Genomic DNA, 17,257 nt, shown 5'->3' with positions numbered 1-17,257 from the left:
GTGAGCATAAGCATACCACGTGCAAAATGACCTGTCAGTGGCACAGAGCCGTTTTTCTTCTTCAGAACTGAGTGATTCCATTGGGGCAGCCATGTCAGATGATGGCTTATTTTATGTTATCAATATGATAGTAAGTGACATTGTCTGGCAAACTATTTTTTTTACACCTTTTCTGTGAGAGTTTCTTTTACCAGCTTGTGGTTGATCCTTTTTTTATCGTTTGTTTACGCAACTATTTCTTTTTCGGTACTGCTTTGCCACAGGGTAGGAAAAGGAAAGAGATTAAAATTGTTTGTAAGTTAACGGTAGCAGAGCTACAGGTGACAAAAAAATGGCTCTGAGCACTATGGGACTCAACTTCTGAGGTCATTAGTCCCCTAGAACTTAGAACTAGTTAAACCTAACTAACCTAAGGACATCACACACATCCATGCCCGAGGCAGGATTCGAACCTGCGACCGTAGCGGTCTCGCGGTTCCAGACTGCAGCGCCTAGAACCGCACGGCCACTTCGGCCGGCTCTACAGGCGACACCAGGCAGAGGTGGTGACATAACTATGTAGCAGAAAGAAACAGTCAACACTGTAAGTCAGTCGCACACACAAGCATATGTTGCTACATCAGCATCAACCGCTAGGCAATAGTTACACATTCAGCAAACTGTCAGCCAAGAGATAGAGATAGATAGATAGATAGATAGATAGATAGATAGATAGATAGATAGAGAGAGACAGAGAGAGACATGAAGCAACAAACAAGCACCACATTACAGGCAATAACACATTTCAGAGACTTGATAGTTTTGTTAAAAACCTGCAACAAATAATTAAGCAGACACAGCAGAATGAGGACCACTGACCACTAGCAAAGAAATGGGGTGTGTTCAGTCATAATGACCAGAGCCTCTCATCATTACCTCCTGCTCATCTCCATAAATATCGCAGTTCTCCAGCTCTGAACTGAGTTGGCCATTGGATTTAATATAATTTGCACCAAAGCACTCGATTCAGTGAATTATTTAGTTATTCATGTCATGTTATTCATGCCACCAAGTTACATATTATGATTTATAGAACATTCACACACAAAATTTATACATAAAAACATAATACAGAATTGTAGAAATAAAACTGTTTCAAGATTACATTACATCAAATATAAAAATATGAACCGAACATCGTGATTTTAAGCTAGATCTAAACATTTCTTGCCCAGAAATGGGTGATGTCAGTTGCATTTGGCTTTGCTGCCGTAAGATCCGCTATAGTGCGTTTGGCAGGGCACATTGGACAGGTGTACATTGAAGCATGGTTTGTAGTAGTCTACATCTGCAGAGAGTAGAGTCCACAGGGTAGTCCCATTTATTAAGAGCATCTCTCGAACTTATGGTGCCAGTATGTAGTCTGTTTGTCTTCCAGGCTCCCCAGTATTCATCATAGCCTGGTGCTAGTTCCTCATTCGGCTCCATCCTGTGTTGAGTAGAGTCTTCCTCCAAAGGGGCACTTTGGTTTTGGATACTTCATAATCTTCCATTAATCTCAGGAAAATTCATCTTCGTTTTAATCGCTGGTGAGCTGGGAGCAGACCGTAGAGGAGGTGGGATTCAGATTCTCCTGATTTAAATCGTTCTTTAAATGTGCGGCCTCTCTACAAGTGGCTGGAGAGGCATTGTTCGCTTGGTGGTTGATCTTGTTCAGGGGTGTGGGGCTTCTGACACCCGAAAATTATTCAGCTTGTCTGTCATTGCTTATGCTGGTGTGTTGGTGTAGTGACATCCATGTGTTAGATGTTTCAGCATTTCTTGTGTACAGTCTGTTTGCGGTTCCCAAGATAAAACGTTCAAATAACCACGACCGGCCACTCATGGGACTTCATATTGGTCACTGCCAGCAACATCGCAGATGGGGAGACTGAGGGCATTCCAACACCAATAGATCTCATGATGTTTGTCACACTACCATCATCGTCACTGCTGGGTGAGAGGGCCAATTGTTGCCTCTGTTCCTGATTATCCCTATAGGCACTTCGGGGTGCCAGGGCTTACCTGTGAGGTGGGGCCTATATCAGAAGACTACACTACTTCCAACAGTATGGTGCATCCCAATGGGTGACCGCGGGTCACTGTCATCTTCTGGGATGGGGTTGAGGACGCTATAACAGTGTTGAGGAATATTCTCACGTGACGGATTTGCTTGCAGGCTGCCAAGCAAAAGCCCCTTGACTTCTGCCGATTTGCTTGGCGACCAGCCAGCCGAGTTGACAACAGGAGTCAGCAGAATTTGTATCACTGGCATGAGGCGTTAGCAGAGCCTGTCGAGAAGACGCAGAACTCTAAATCTGAACGAATAAATGTTAACTTGTTAATCACGTTTTATTAGTTCCGAGAGATGCTCTACAGGTTTCACAACACCGTCCTGACGTAGAGGTGTGTGTGTGCTTGGCACCTCTACAGTGCACCAGTGAGAAAATACTGACAGCGGGACTGCTACGGTCGCAGGTTCGAATCCTGCCTCGGGCATGGATGTGTGTGATGTCCTTAGGTTAGTTAGGTTTAAGTAGTTCTACGTTCTAGGGGACTGATAACCTAAGATGTTAAGTCCCATAGTGCTCAGAGCCATTTGAACCAATATACTGACTATATTTGTCGAATTATAGGCCATATTGACATATCCTGTTAATATTGTCGTTTTCAGACTCGCTAGCAGTTGCTTAGAAGTTATGGAAGGTTTCAGCTGCCGAACTGCACGTCCCCTATAGCAAGGTGATCAGTCCGCCGCTCGTGGTCTCGCGGTAGCGTTCTCGCTTCCCGAGCACGGGGTCCCGGGTTCGATTCCCGGCGGGTCAGGGATTTTCACCTGCCTCGAGATGACTGGGTGTTTGTGTTGTCCTCATCATTTCATCATCATCCAGGAAAGTGGCGAAATTGGACTGAGCAAAGGTTGGGAAATTGTACGGGCGCTGATAACCGCGCTGTTGAGCGCCCCACAAACCAAACATCATCATCATAGCAAGGTGATCATTCACAACAAAGCCCCAACTTCTGCCATTGCCATGTCCTCTATTGCACCTTTTGTACAGGTACGTGCGATGTTAATTTGTTCGCACTCAACGTGTGAGGCACAGTGGCTCCTGTACCCCATAATGATCAAGTGATTCTGATGTACCTGTTCATCATTTTTAATGAAATACTGAACTGGTGAATTTGATTTGCTCTGTGGCCTGTCTATCGCTTATTACTCTCTGCAATGGCGACCCCTCGCATTCAACATCTGTGGTCGTGGTAAGTTCCTACAGGACCAACTGCTGAGGTCATCGTTCCCTAGGCTTAGCCACTACTTAATCTAACGTAAACTAACTTACGCGAAGGACAACATACACACCCTTGTACTCGAATCTCCGTCTGTGGGGGAGGGGGGGGGGGGGGGGGGGGGAAAGCTGCGCGACGGACGTTCTGATGGCAGAATGATGATATGCATCCTCTTCTGAACAGGCCAGTTTCCTTCCCTGTCCTTGTCCTATCGCCTTGTTATCCATGCGTAATGCCCTGAATGACCATGGCGCATTAGAAGACTGTCTTCCATTTCCTCCTTCCACCTTAAGAAGAACGATTGAATTAACTTTTTGCTCGGTGATCACAAAGTGGAGAACACTTTTCACAGCTGGAAATACGAGAAAAGAAAGGTATTCGCAAAAGAAGGAAATAAAGAACACAAGAAAATGCCATCAAATTTCAAATTCTACTGAGTAGCCAACACTGATTAAAACGTGGTAAGAGAGAGAGTAGCTTTCAGAGGCAACATTAAGAAATGAAAATAACGGACCGACTGGTTCTATTTCACTTCGCAGTTTTGTGTTTGATACTGCGGTCTGGAACGTAGCGTACTTCCAATACAAAGCTGGAATTCAGCTCTTTCGTTAAGCAGTCACAAAGCAGAGGATACATAATGAAAGCCGAGTGGACTGAGCCAGAAGTACGATCAATAGTGTTTTGTGACACATTATGAATTTGGTCCCGGTTTGACTGTTGCAGACAGTACTAGTGTACAATTGTCGCAGGTAATAAGTAGTGAGAAATCAGTCGCGCGTGCTACAAAAGTGTCAATGCGTCTTGTACCTTTGAAAGCGTAACGACCTCGATTTTTAAGCGTTAAAAAGTTAGAGGGGTTTTGAGCACTTTATCATGGAAATAATGACGTGACTACCACTGGTTAAATGAAGTGTATTCACCTCAGGTTGTGGTGGCCATATTCTTAAAAAAGCATTATGTAGTTTTTTAATGTTTTTGTTCAATTTAATATTTCCTTTTTTCGGATATGTGAGATCCCATTGTAATAAGTTTATCAGTAATAGTTAGTTTCAGTCAGCCACTTTCATAGTGTTTCATACAATTCAACTGCGGTGTTTCAAAATATAGTGCATTCATCCTCAGGTTGTTGACAGTTTGTGGTGTTTCTTAAATAAAATAAAAGAAAAAAGCTTACATAAAGATTGTTTATTAGATGTCAAGAGACTGCTTTTAGAAGCTTAGTTCGCAGGGCGATCAGTCTGCTAACGAGTAAGCAGGCGAAAAAAGACAGAATTGCACGTTATTACATAGAAGGACTTAACTGAAGAAAAAATTAAGGTGCTCACTCTGCCATATTACGTAACAATTTTACAAAAAATAACGAATATTTTTAAGTTTCACGGCCTCATAGAAGCGATCCAGACAAATAATTTAGTCTGGGATAGAGGTCACATTCAAGGAACACAAAGACGCTCCCAGACTGAGAAATTACGACAGATCAGTAATAGCCAATCATATGTACGAAACTACCTACCCTTAATCATTACCTGCCGAAACTGTGAGACACCGAGCAAAGCGATTTAATATTTAGCGAGAATATTTCCAAAATAACCAAAAACAAAGTAGTGCATTATAATACATATATCGGTTTTAATCTGTGTACAAAATCCAAGTGGATGGATATTCCGCCAGGATACATTCATCGTATTTGACAGTTTATTTGCTTGTTGCTTTAGCAATATCAGTTTACATTAACTAAAACAATGCGATACGAGGTAATAGCCAGCCGGTGTGGCCGCGCGGTTCTAGGTGCTTCAGTCTGGAACCGCGCGAATCCTGCGTCGGGCATGGATGTGTGTGATGTCCTTAGGTAAGTTAGGTTTAAGTAGTTGTAAGTTCTAGGGGACTGATGACCTCAGATGTTAAGTCCCATAGTGCTCAGAGCCATTTGAACCAACGAGGTTATGAACATCAAAACTCTCACAATAGTGTCCTTCACGTCAGCAGGGCCCGTAAACTAACGACGAAATGCACTATCGCAACAAAAGAATGTCTGTTCGTGTATTGAACTCCCACGTTGTTTTGCTAGAAAAAGGAAGGGACTTAAAGTCCTGTCGGGCACAAAAGAAACGTTATGGAGGATGACTAGAAAATCTTGCACCTGGAAGAGGAAGACAGAAAGCTGGACTTTCTGGAACGATTAGAAATAGCCGTTCACGAGAAGAAATTCAGAAATAAGCTTTACGTACAAATAAATGATGACCAAAAGAGTTTTTTTAACATAATTTGGATACGAGAGGCGTTCAATAAGTAATGCAGCACATTTTTTTCTCGGGAAAATTTGGGGTGAAAAAATGCGGAATTTGTTGTGGGGCATCATGGAATATTCCCGCTTCAGTCTCTATAGTTTCATGAACTTCTAGTAGGTGGCGGCACTTTACGTATCCTTCACAATAGCGTCCGTAACGGAGGTGCGTTCTAAGCAGAGAGCTGCGATTGCGTTTCTTTTGGCGGAAAATCAGTGCATCGCAGATATTTATAGGCACTTGCAGAATTTCTACCTATACTTGGCAATGAACAAAACCAAGGTGAGTTGTTGGGCGTGGCACCTGTCATCACAGCAACAATGTTGCGCAAAGCTGTCCTATCTCCCGCAAGCCGTACACAACTGTGATTCCTTACATATGCGGACCGTCTCGTTAGAGGAGATCGACGGATCACAATCAAATACCTAAACTGGACGTTTCAGTTGGCAGTTTCGCTTGGGGTACTCAAAAGGTGTACGTCCGCTGGTTCCTCGCCGCCTAACAGAAGACCGTAAAGAGCAACGACGGACTATCTGTGCGGAATTGCTTGTGCGTTACGAGGCTGAAAGTGAAATTTTTTTGTCGAACATGGTCACAGGCGATGAAACATGGGTTCATTCTACGAACCGGAAACAAAACGGCAGTCCACGGAGTGTCACCATACCACAGCTTCTCCTATGAAGTAGTCCAAAGCTGCACCCTCAATCCGTAAAATGGCGACGGTTGGCTAGGACTCTGAAGGTGTCGTCATTGTCCTGTCTCGTTGTGCAACAGTCGACTCTGTAGTGTACTGTGCTACCCTGAGGAAACTGAAGAAACAACTACAACGAGCTCGTCGCCACAAAAATGCCAACGAACTTCTACTTGTCCGTGACAGTGCAAGGCCTCACATAAGGCTTTGCAGCCGAGAGGAGCTCACGAAACTTCATAGGGCTGTTTTACTCATCCATCCTACAGCCCGGATCTCGCACCTTTCAACATCCACCTGTCTGGCCCGATGAAGGATGCACATGCTGTACATGGTTGTCGCGGATATTACTGATTCCGCAAGACTTTGGCCCAGACATCGATCAGTACAGTAGTACCATCCGGGCGCATACAGGCCCTGTCAGTAAGGTGGCTTAAGGCCGTCGCAATGTATGGATCTTATGTTGAAAAATAGGGTTTTGTCTCCAAAAGAGTAGAGCATAATATAGTGTATCGGAATCCTGAACAAAACCAACCTGCTTTCAGGAAAAAATGTGTTGGTGTAAGCACTGTAGCCACTACTGTCCGGTTATACGGATGTGTAATTTTTGCCACTAAGCTATTGTGGATGACGTACTACATTTTTTTATTATAAACATGTAACCTCGATATTTTTCATTTTATACATCTGAGGATGGCAATACATATTGCCGAAATTGATAATCATGTAACTGCGTTTACACAGCGATCTTGGCAAATAAATGTTTTCAAAATTGTACACTACTGGCCATTAAAATTGCTACACCAAGAAGAAATGCAGATGATAAACGGGTATTCATTGGACAAATATATTATACTAGAACTGACATGTGATTACATTTTCACGCAATATGGGTGCATAGATCCTGAGACATCAGTACCCAGAAAAACCACCTCTGGCCGTAATAACGGCCTTGATACGCCTGGGCATTGAGTCAACCAGAGCTTGAATCGCGCGTACAGGTACAGCTGCCCTTGCAGCTTCAACACGATACCACAGTTCATCAACAGTAGTGACTAGCGTATTGTGACGAGCCAGTTGCTCGGCCACCATTGACCAGACGTTTTCAGTTGGTGAGAGATCTGGAGAATGTACTGGCCAGGGCAGCAGTGGAACATTTCTGTATCCAGAAAGGCCCGAACAGGACCTGCAACATGCGGTCATGCATTATCCTGCTGAAACGTAGGGTTTCGCAGGGATCGAATGAAGGGCAGAGCCACGGGTCGTAACACATCTGAAATGTAACGTTCACTGTTCAAAGTGCCGTCAATGCGAACAAGAGATGACCGAGACGTGTAACCAATGGCACCCCATACCATCACGTCGGGTGATACGCAAGTATGGCGATAACGAATACAAGCTTCCAATGTGCGTTCACCGCGATGTCGCCAAACACGGAAGCGATCATCATGATGCTGCAAACAGAGCCTGGATTCATCCGAAAAAATGACGTTTTGCCATTCGAGCACTAGGTTCGTCGTTGAGTACACGATCGCAGGCGCTCCTGTCTGTGATGCAGCGTCAAGGGTAACCGCAGCCATGGTCTCCGAGATGATAGTCGATGCTGCTGCAAACGTCGTCGAACTGTTCGTGCAGATGGTTGTTGCCTTGCAAACGTCCACGACTATTGACTCAGGGATGGTGACGTGGCTGCATGATGCGTTACAGCCATGCGGATAAGATGCCTGTCATCTCGACTGCTAGTGATACGAGGCCGTTGGGGTCCAGCTCGTCGTTCCGTATTACCCTCCTGAACCCACCGATTCGATATTCTGCTAACAGTCATTGGATCTCGACCAACGCGAGCAGCAATGTCGCGACGCGATAAACCGCAATCGCGATAGGCTATAATCCGACCTTTATCAAAGTCGGAAACGTGATGGTACGCATTTCTCTTCCTTACACGAGGCATCACAACAATGTTTCACCAGGCAACGCCGGTCAACTGCTGTTTGTGTATGAGAAATCGGTTGGAAACGCCACTCTTGTCATCATGTTGTAGGTGTCGCCACCGGCGCCAACCTTGTGTGAATGCTCTGAAAAGCTAATTATTTGCATATCGCAGCATCTGCTTCCTGTCGGTTAAATTGCGCGTCTGGAGCACGTCATCTTCGTGGTGTAGCATTTTTAATGGCCAGTAGTGTAGATTGCCTGCTGCAAGACTGGTTGTGTCGGACAACCATAGGCTAGACTTTAGCAACGCCGATGGAATTTCATTGACTCCTGCTGACTTTTTTCATATTTGTGTATTTCGCACTTCGTTCCTGACATGAGTATCAGAATACTGGCATTCCTTCTCTGTGAAAGAGTCGACCACAACCTAGCCGGAGGGTACAATTCCCAGTGAAAAGTAAAGGTTTCGAGTAACAGCGTGAAAGCCTCGATGCGGACCGGGACGCTACGCCTGAGTGAGCCCCTAATCAGGCAGAAAGTATTCCCGTGTCGGGCCGGGCAACGGCGGCCTGCCCTGAAGATGCGCCGCCAGTGTCTGGCGGAAAAGCTGGGACACTCGGCGGCAAAGGTCACCAGGCCGGAACAGCCGCGCGTTTGCCGCGAGCGCTGCCTGCAGCAATCACTGCGAGCAGCCGATGCGCCGCACCGAAGGGTAATTCACCGCAAAATGTTGTCCTACTAGCCTATTTTATGAGGCTACTTGTTACCACCACGTCCTGTTTTTTAAAGGCGACCCAACCGTAACGTGAAATGATGAAATTTTTTGTCATTTAACTACCATTGGGACTATGTGTGACATGGAAGATTATCCGCAAAGAACCAGCGGGAATTTGCTCATAACGCTATATATCAGTTCCCCACTGCGAAGGGAAGCCTGTTTACAGAATTCTTATCATTATAGCTTGGAGGGGTAACTTGTTCTGTCTAAGTTTCATGGATAACCATCTGATCCGCTCCGCTCCATAGTGCCACGTGGAAATATACTGAAGTGCCAACGAAGCTGGTATAGGCATCCATATTCAAATACGGAGGTACATGAACAGCAGAGTACGGCGCGGCGGTCGGCAACGCCTATATAAGACAAGAAGCGTCTCGCGCAGTTTTTAGATCGGTTACTGCTGTTACAATGGCCGGTTGTCAAGATTTAAGTGAGTTTTAACGTGGTGTTATAGTCGCGCACGAGTGATGGGACACAGCATCTCCGAGGTAGCGATGAAGTGGGGATTTTTCCGTACCACCATTTCACGAGTGTACCGTGAATAGCAGGAGTCCGGAAAGAAATCGAATCTCCGACATCGCTGCGGCCGGTAAAAGATCCTGGAAGAACGGGACCAACGACGACTGAAGAGAATCGTTCAACGTAACAGATGTGCAACCCTTCCGCAAATTCCTGCAGATTTCAATGTTGGGCCATCAACAAGTGTCAACCCTTCCGCAAATTCCTGCAGATTTCAATGCTGGGCCATCAACAAGTGTCAGCGTGCAAACCATTCAACGAAACATCATCGATATGGGCTTTTGGAGCCGAAGGCCCTCTCGTGTACTCTTGATGACTGCACGATACGAAGCCTTACGCCTCGCCTGGGGCCGTGAACACCGACATTCGACTGTTGATGACTGGAAACATGATACTTAGTCGGACGAGTCTCGTTTCAAATTGTATCGAGCGGATTGGCGTTTACGGGTATGGAGACAACTTCATGAGTCCATGGACCCTGCATGTCGGCAGGGGAGTGTTCAAGCTGGTGGAGGCTCTGTAATGATGTGAGTCGTGTGCAGTTGGAATGATGAGGGATCCCTGATACGTCTAGATACGACTCTGACAGGTGGCACTTACGTAAGCATCCTGTCTGATCACCTACATCCATTCACGTCCATTGTGAATTCCGATGGGCGTGGGCAATTTCAGAAGGACAATGCGACACCCCACACCTCCGCAATTCCTACAGAGTGGCTCCAGGAACTCTCTTCTGAGTTTAAACGTTCCCGCTTGACCGTATCTGGGATGTCTTGCAATTTGCTGTTCAGGAGAGATCCCCACGCCCCACGTACTGTTACGGATTTATGCACAGCCCTGCAGGATTCATGATGTCATTTCCCTCCAGCAGTACTTCAGACATTAGTCAAGTCCATGACACGTCGTGTTGCGGCACTTCTGCGTGCTCGCTGGAACCCTACATGATATTAGGTAGTTGTACCGGTTTCTTTAGCGCTTCATTGTAGTTCGCGCCTACAAGTCGGCAAACATACTAACACTTCTGCAACGCGCACTCGTGTAGCGCCTTCGTGGACAATTAGTGTCATTGTATTGCACGTAGGTATTGACGTTTTCTGCAGTGGTGACTCGTGTAAAACCTTACCATTGCGCTACAATGTGGTGGCTTATAACCTTGTGACCTAGAAGAGTGATTATCACAAGTAAATTGAATGAATTAATAATGCATATGAAAACGAACTCTTCAGATATATTTGTATTTTATAATTAATAGGTTAACATTCCGAGGAACAAGAAAAAAAATAGAAAAAAAGTTACGGTAGCAGTGGAAATTGAACGCGAGCCAACGAAGTGGCACTGCGCTACCATGCCAATATGTGAAGTGCTGCTCGAAAATTCCTCAGACTCCACACGTTAATCTTTAGAGAGCGCTATACACTCTACTACGATTCACTCATGCTAAATAGTCTAAAAACTTGAAAGGAGGTCTACATGTTTCTACTCACAAAGTTCGAATCAAATAATTAAGCCTCAACTCACGCCCTCCGGTTTTTAGATTTAACTTTGGAATAGCTCTACCTAACCCTTTAAATCTCACTTTCCCTTTCAAAGACATACTGAAAAAGTGCCTTTTTAGAGGATCATCTAAGAAAACACTTTGATGCTACATTTCCTCGTATACTCGCCTTATTTTTACCACTATCAGTAGTTTTATAAAGGTAGGAATCATAACTGTAATGAATATATTGATTTTACATATATAAATAGAACTGTTTAAATACAATTAAATTGTATAATTAATCGTTTATTATTGTGAGGAATGAAATAAAATTAAAAAATGGCGGCAGTGATTTTCACGGCAGCGAATTGCGAGTCAGTGCTCATGACCACTTTTGTTTATTTAGTCCACAAAACCCGTAACAGAAATGACTAACTTGCACTGAAATGACATAAATAAGGTGACAGCTAATTACAGCCATCGGCTGCAGCATTTATAGAATGAGGAATGATATTTAATCTTTAAAAGTAGAACGTGGAAAAAAATTTAACAGCATCCTCTTTTCGAGAGGCATCTTCACTGGCAGTTCAGCATCCACGTTTTCTTCTTCTACAGCCTGAGGTTCCTCTTCACCAATGGCCAGACCCAGCTTAATCATTCAGTAAATCCGTGAGGCATGCTCCTCAGCCACCTACAATGTACGTTTTGGGGACAAATGTGCAGTCTCGAACACCAGCTTCGCTAAGTTCTTCACTGCCTTGTCCTCCTTGTCAACCTTCTCCAACAGTATCCTTAGGGAGTTCAAGACTTTTCCCTTTTGTAAATGACACCAGATGTTTACCGTCATATTCTTTTATCTGCTGCACTGCCGATTTACTCTTCATGTGTGATTTGTGAGGGAGGTTAGAGTCGGGAACATGATGCAGAAATAGTGGGGCTAACGCACTTCGCCATGGCGCCGTTACTGCAACTGCTTCTCAAGAATCTGTCGTACTTCACGCTTCCACAGTGCCTTACATGCCCTGTCAAAGAAAAATACTGGACTAGTGCTGTGGACAACGTAGCGCTCATCGTGCCGGAACGAGACCCACGAGAAAGACAGGCCGTGGCGCGTACGTCACAAAGGTAGGCCTAAACTCGCTCGCTCGTTCAGCTCAGCAGACAAAACGTGTTTCTAAACCTGTTAACTGGCAGCTGGGCGTGTACGTACTAACTAGAATTGCATCTTCTACTGGAATCTGCTATTACAAAGTCTTTCTGATTAACAGTACTCCAAAATTTTTTATTTAAGATCAATACTCGATATAAATGGTATAATGGCTTATTAATGGCATTTAGTCTCTTCTGCTTAACAGTCCTCATTTAATACAAGAAATGGAGCCTTATGCAACTGATATTCATTTTGGAATGATTTTAATTTTATTGTACCCCAGCACAGCCGTAACAGATTATAAGTAGGCCTATGGACTTCCGATCATTGTAGGACTAGTAACAATAATACTCCATAATAGCGGATTCCAGTAAAAGATGCAATTCCCATTTGTACGTACACACCTAGTTACGAGTTAACAGGTGCAGAAACGTAGTTTGTCTGCTGAGTTGGGCAAGCGAGGGAGTGCAGGGTTACCTTCGTGACTTAGGCGCCGCGGCCTGTCTTTCTCGTAGGCATCGTGCCGGTAGGGATGACGTCACCGCAGAGCATTCGCAGTTGAAAACAGACAGCTGTGTCCCTTCTATGATTTGATCGTAGCGCGTGGCAAAGGTCCCGAGTTCGAGTCTCGGTCCGGCACACAGTTTTAATCAGCCAGGAAGTTTAATATCAGCGCACACTCCGCTGCAGAGTGAAAATCTCATTCTGGAAACATCCCCCAGGATGTGGCTAAGCCATGTCTCCGCAATATACTTTCTTTCAGGAGTACTAGTTCTGCAAGGTTAACAGGAGAGCTTCTGTAACGTTTGTAAGGTAGGAGACGAGGTACTGGCAGAAGTAAAGCTGTGAGGACGGGGTGTGAGTCGTGCTTGGGTAGCTCAGTTGCAAGAGCACTTGCCCGCGAAAGGCAAAGGTCCCGAGTTCGAGTCTCGGTCCGGCACACAGTTTTAATCTGCCAGGAAGTTTCATATCAGGGCACAATCCGCTGCAGAGTGAAAATCTCATTCTGGAAACCTCTCTTCACTGATGTTTGTGCGTTTCGTGTGTGTCTTGTAGTTTTTACACAGTCGTTTTAAGAAGTCACGGAAGTACTTATGAATAACTCTCTACTTCCCATCCGCCCCCTCCGCCCCACCCCCCGTTGCAAACGAAATGGCGGCCAATTTTGTTTTCATTGTTACTTCTGACCATGGCTTTAATAAAAAATAACCATACAGTAATGCCTGGAAGGTTTAACTGATAATGAGTAGTGTATATCCGTCAGCACTACGGGATATATCAGAAACATTCATCAAATTTCACAAGTCGGTAACTACTATGTGAATCTAGGTGGGGAACTTGATGTTTATTTTGGCGCCAGTCCTAAATTGCTGGTTTACGTGGTTGCTGATTTACACGGTTACAAGTATAGTTCGTCCTGGTGCAGCTACGTTCCTCGGAAATTAATCATTGTGCGTCGAGTCGACACAGCGATAACACAGCACCAAAAAGCATTTTACGTTCTTCGTGTCTACAGGAGCTTTCAATTACAACTATGTTATGTGATTTTCCTCGTTAGTAGCATCACAACGGTGCATCGATATTAAGGGACCTAGGAATATCTCTCAGTCTCATCGGAGGTGTTTTAGGATTTGTGAAAGACTCCACTACTTGCCTCCCCTTCCGACAACTTTGAGGGAATTGCTATGCCGCATAGTAATGCATGCTCGCAAAAGTATGGGGTGCGTATGACTGTCGTCTGTATGTTTGTCGTGCATCCAGTGAAGGGGAAACTGAACATTCGTGAAAAGTAAATGAGAACTTTTATCGTTAATGTGATTGGTTTCGTTCATAATTAACTTTTCTGCTTCTAGTCACCGTTTTCTTTTATTTACATTTTACACTACTCGTTTCGATGCCGATGGAGAATTTAATTATTTGGCTTATAATCTTAGAATTTTAAAGAATACTCGAGAATATTTGTCTGGTGGATTACCTCGACCGTGCAGTCCGCTGCTGTGTGGCCTGGACATATTTGTATCATCTGAAATAGGGACCTAGAAACGACGGAGAGGCTTCGTCCCGCCGTAGCCCTCTTTGGTTCACAACCCCACAACAGGCCACAAAAAAAGGTTCAAATGGCTCTGAGCACTATGGGACTCAACAGCTTAGGTCATAAGTCCCCTAGAACTTAGAACTAGTTAAACCTAACTAACCTAAGGACATCACACACACCCATGCCCGAGGCAGGATTCGAACCTGCGACCGTAGCAGTCCCGCGGTTCCGGAAACAGGCCACAGCAGTCCACCCAACTCACCGCCGCCTAACACCGAACCCAGGGTTATTGTGCGGTTCGGTCCCCAGTGGACTCCCCCGGGAACGTCTCATACTAGACGAGTGTAGCCCCAAATGTATGCGTGGTAGAGTAATGATGGTGTACACGTACGTGGAAACGGTGTTTGCGCAGCAGTCGCCGACACACTGTAACTGAGACGGAATAAGGGGAACCAGCCCGCATTCGCCGAGGCAGATGGAAAACCGCCTAAAAACATCCACAGGCTGGCACAACGGACCTCGACACTAATCCGCCTGGCGGATTCGTGCTGGGGACCGGCACGCCTTCCCGTTCGGGAAGCAGCGCGTTGACCGCGCGGATAGCCGGGCGGGCTTGTATCGTCTGTGCTCGAAGGTGTAAAAACTTCCCAACAATTTTTCAGTCTGAAAACTGTTTGAATAGTGTTTCCGGAAAGAGAAAGCGTGTGGTACAAGAAGTAATAATGTCTACCTCACAAGTGCTGTAGTCATCATTGCTTCTGCTCTCTCACTTTTGCCGATTAAAAAGAGTGCCTGGTTTCAAGTGCCATTCAAAGACGGATCAGAATGTTTCTCTAATTTATTTTATTACTTAATTTTAGACAAATTATTTCACAAAACATCTGATCATTTCTTATTTTTTATTTTCAAGTGTTGTTTATACATATTTGTAAACAAGTCGTAACCGATCACCGCCTATACCACACACAAACATCCCTGCGCGCACACACAAGCACGCACGCGCGTACACACACACATTTGTGTTGTCACATTGTCTCATATGAGGAAGTTGAGTCATCACCTCACCGCAGTGAATGAGATATTGAGTTCAAAAAATTGGAGAGATCAGAATTCTCCGTCACAAATTCTGGGCGTAATATTTTACAGAAAGATTCATTAAACTGTGACTATTTATTGTAGAATAACTGCGGTGGCCGAACGGTTCTAGGCGCTTCAGTCCGGAACCGCGCGACTGCTACGGTCGCAGGTTCGAATCCTGCCTCGGGCATGGACTTGTGTGATGTCCTTAGGTTAGTTGTGTTTCAGTAGTTCTAAGTTCTAGGGAACTGATGTCCTCAGATGTTAAGTCCTATAGTGCTGAGAGCCATTTTGTAGAATAACTGGTGTTTTATGAAATAATGTTAGTTTCCACCGTTGCCTGCTGTGTGTTACCTACATAACGTAAAATACCTTGTATTTTAAATTATCTTCTCTCTCTTTTGCTCCCAATGCTTCTATATGCATCCACCTCTTTTACTGCCTCTGTTTCTCACTGACTGTCAACATCTCCTCTCTGTTTGGCTCCCAGTGCATTGTCTTCAGCCATCTCTTTTTGTTCCTGCCATCGCTGTCTTCTCCCTCTTCCTCTGCCACTGGCACTGTCTTCTCTCTCCTTCTAAATATTTGGATTTTAGTTGTCTCTTTAATCAACTTGATCGGTTTGTTCTACAATTTTATTCCCTTGTAGACAATAGTGTTTCTTGCTTTTGTTGGTTTATTCTTGTTAAATGCGTACACAGCTCGTCGATCACAATTCACTGAAAACGCCTGGCTTAAAATTTGAATTTTAAAAAGAGTAAAAATTTTATTAGAACAATTTTACTAAATGTGCTCCTTCCAGTTTTACACACTTTTGGGAAGTCATTTTAAGTTCTTTCCAGGCATGTAAAATCCTTTTTAGTCCATTTTTTGTCTCTGCAATAGCACTTTGGGCGTATTTGTATAGGCATGAAGTGCCTATTGTACAGAAACAGCTCGTCTCAAAGGTTTGTTGATCAAAAATGCTGACTAAAAACATTGTTTTGTGACCTCAGAATCCTTGCGATGACCTTTAAACCTTGCTATATTCAGTACATCAGTTAAAATTTAAATTTTTCACGTCGGACCGGATATTACGAGCATATTTTACGTGCATAACATAGAATTATGCAGCCAACCCGTTGCACATAACTGGGAGGTACATTTACCTAGGTTTCAACATCTACTATGGATGCCTTCATCAGAATGAAATTTTGCTAAAAAGCAATATTCAAAATTTAGAGCAGCTATGCTCAAGTCAAAAGTGAAATGAAACGTTGTAGCCTGTGTCATTAGTCTGGTGTTGTTCCCAGCTGGGCACACGTGGCATGGGCTGCAACATTTTATTTCACTTTTAGTTGAGAATAGCTCCTCTCAAGTCTGACCATTGCTTTTTAGCAATGTGATTTTACGATTTAGCAAAATTTGGTTCTCATGAAGACACCCCTGGTAGATGTCGAAACGTAGCTCAGTGTACCTACCAGATATGTGCAACCGGTTGGCTGTGTAATCGTATGTTGAAACTAGTATACAGTTGCTGAGTAACGGCCATGTTCAAAATTGTTACGAGCATAAGTACGGTGACCTTGCACCTCTGGATCTCGGTAACAGTTAATGACATCGAAAAATGTTTCAAAGTACCTCGAGAACATGAGCTTAAGAACATGTGATAAAAAATCTACGATTTGCCATGAATATAAATTATAGAAGTGGCATTCCCCACAATTTGTGTATTGGTACCCAAAAATCATGGTTTTCCGGATGTACAGTAACAACGAGTACATACTTTCGGAAACGGGAAAATGGCGATTCTGTATGAATGTCTAAAGAATGTACAGTTAAAATTTGAGCCAATAGCTATGGTTAGTTATTTAGATAATTGCAGCCCATGGTGTAAAAACGTCTAAAAGCGTGTTTTGCTGTTTTCTGCCTAAGTATGGTATCTCTGAACCTCTGGATCTTGGTAAATAATGATAACGAAAAGAGGCTTCGATGTTCTCCGAGAATATCATTTTAAGAACATATAGTAAA

This window comes from Schistocerca cancellata, chromosome 7 (assembly GCF_023864275.1).
Source record: "Schistocerca cancellata isolate TAMUIC-IGC-003103 chromosome 7, iqSchCanc2.1, whole genome shotgun sequence".
NCBI classification, from domain to species: Eukaryota; Metazoa; Arthropoda; class Insecta; order Orthoptera; family Acrididae; genus Schistocerca; species Schistocerca cancellata.
This window is presented reverse-complemented; position numbering follows the sequence as displayed.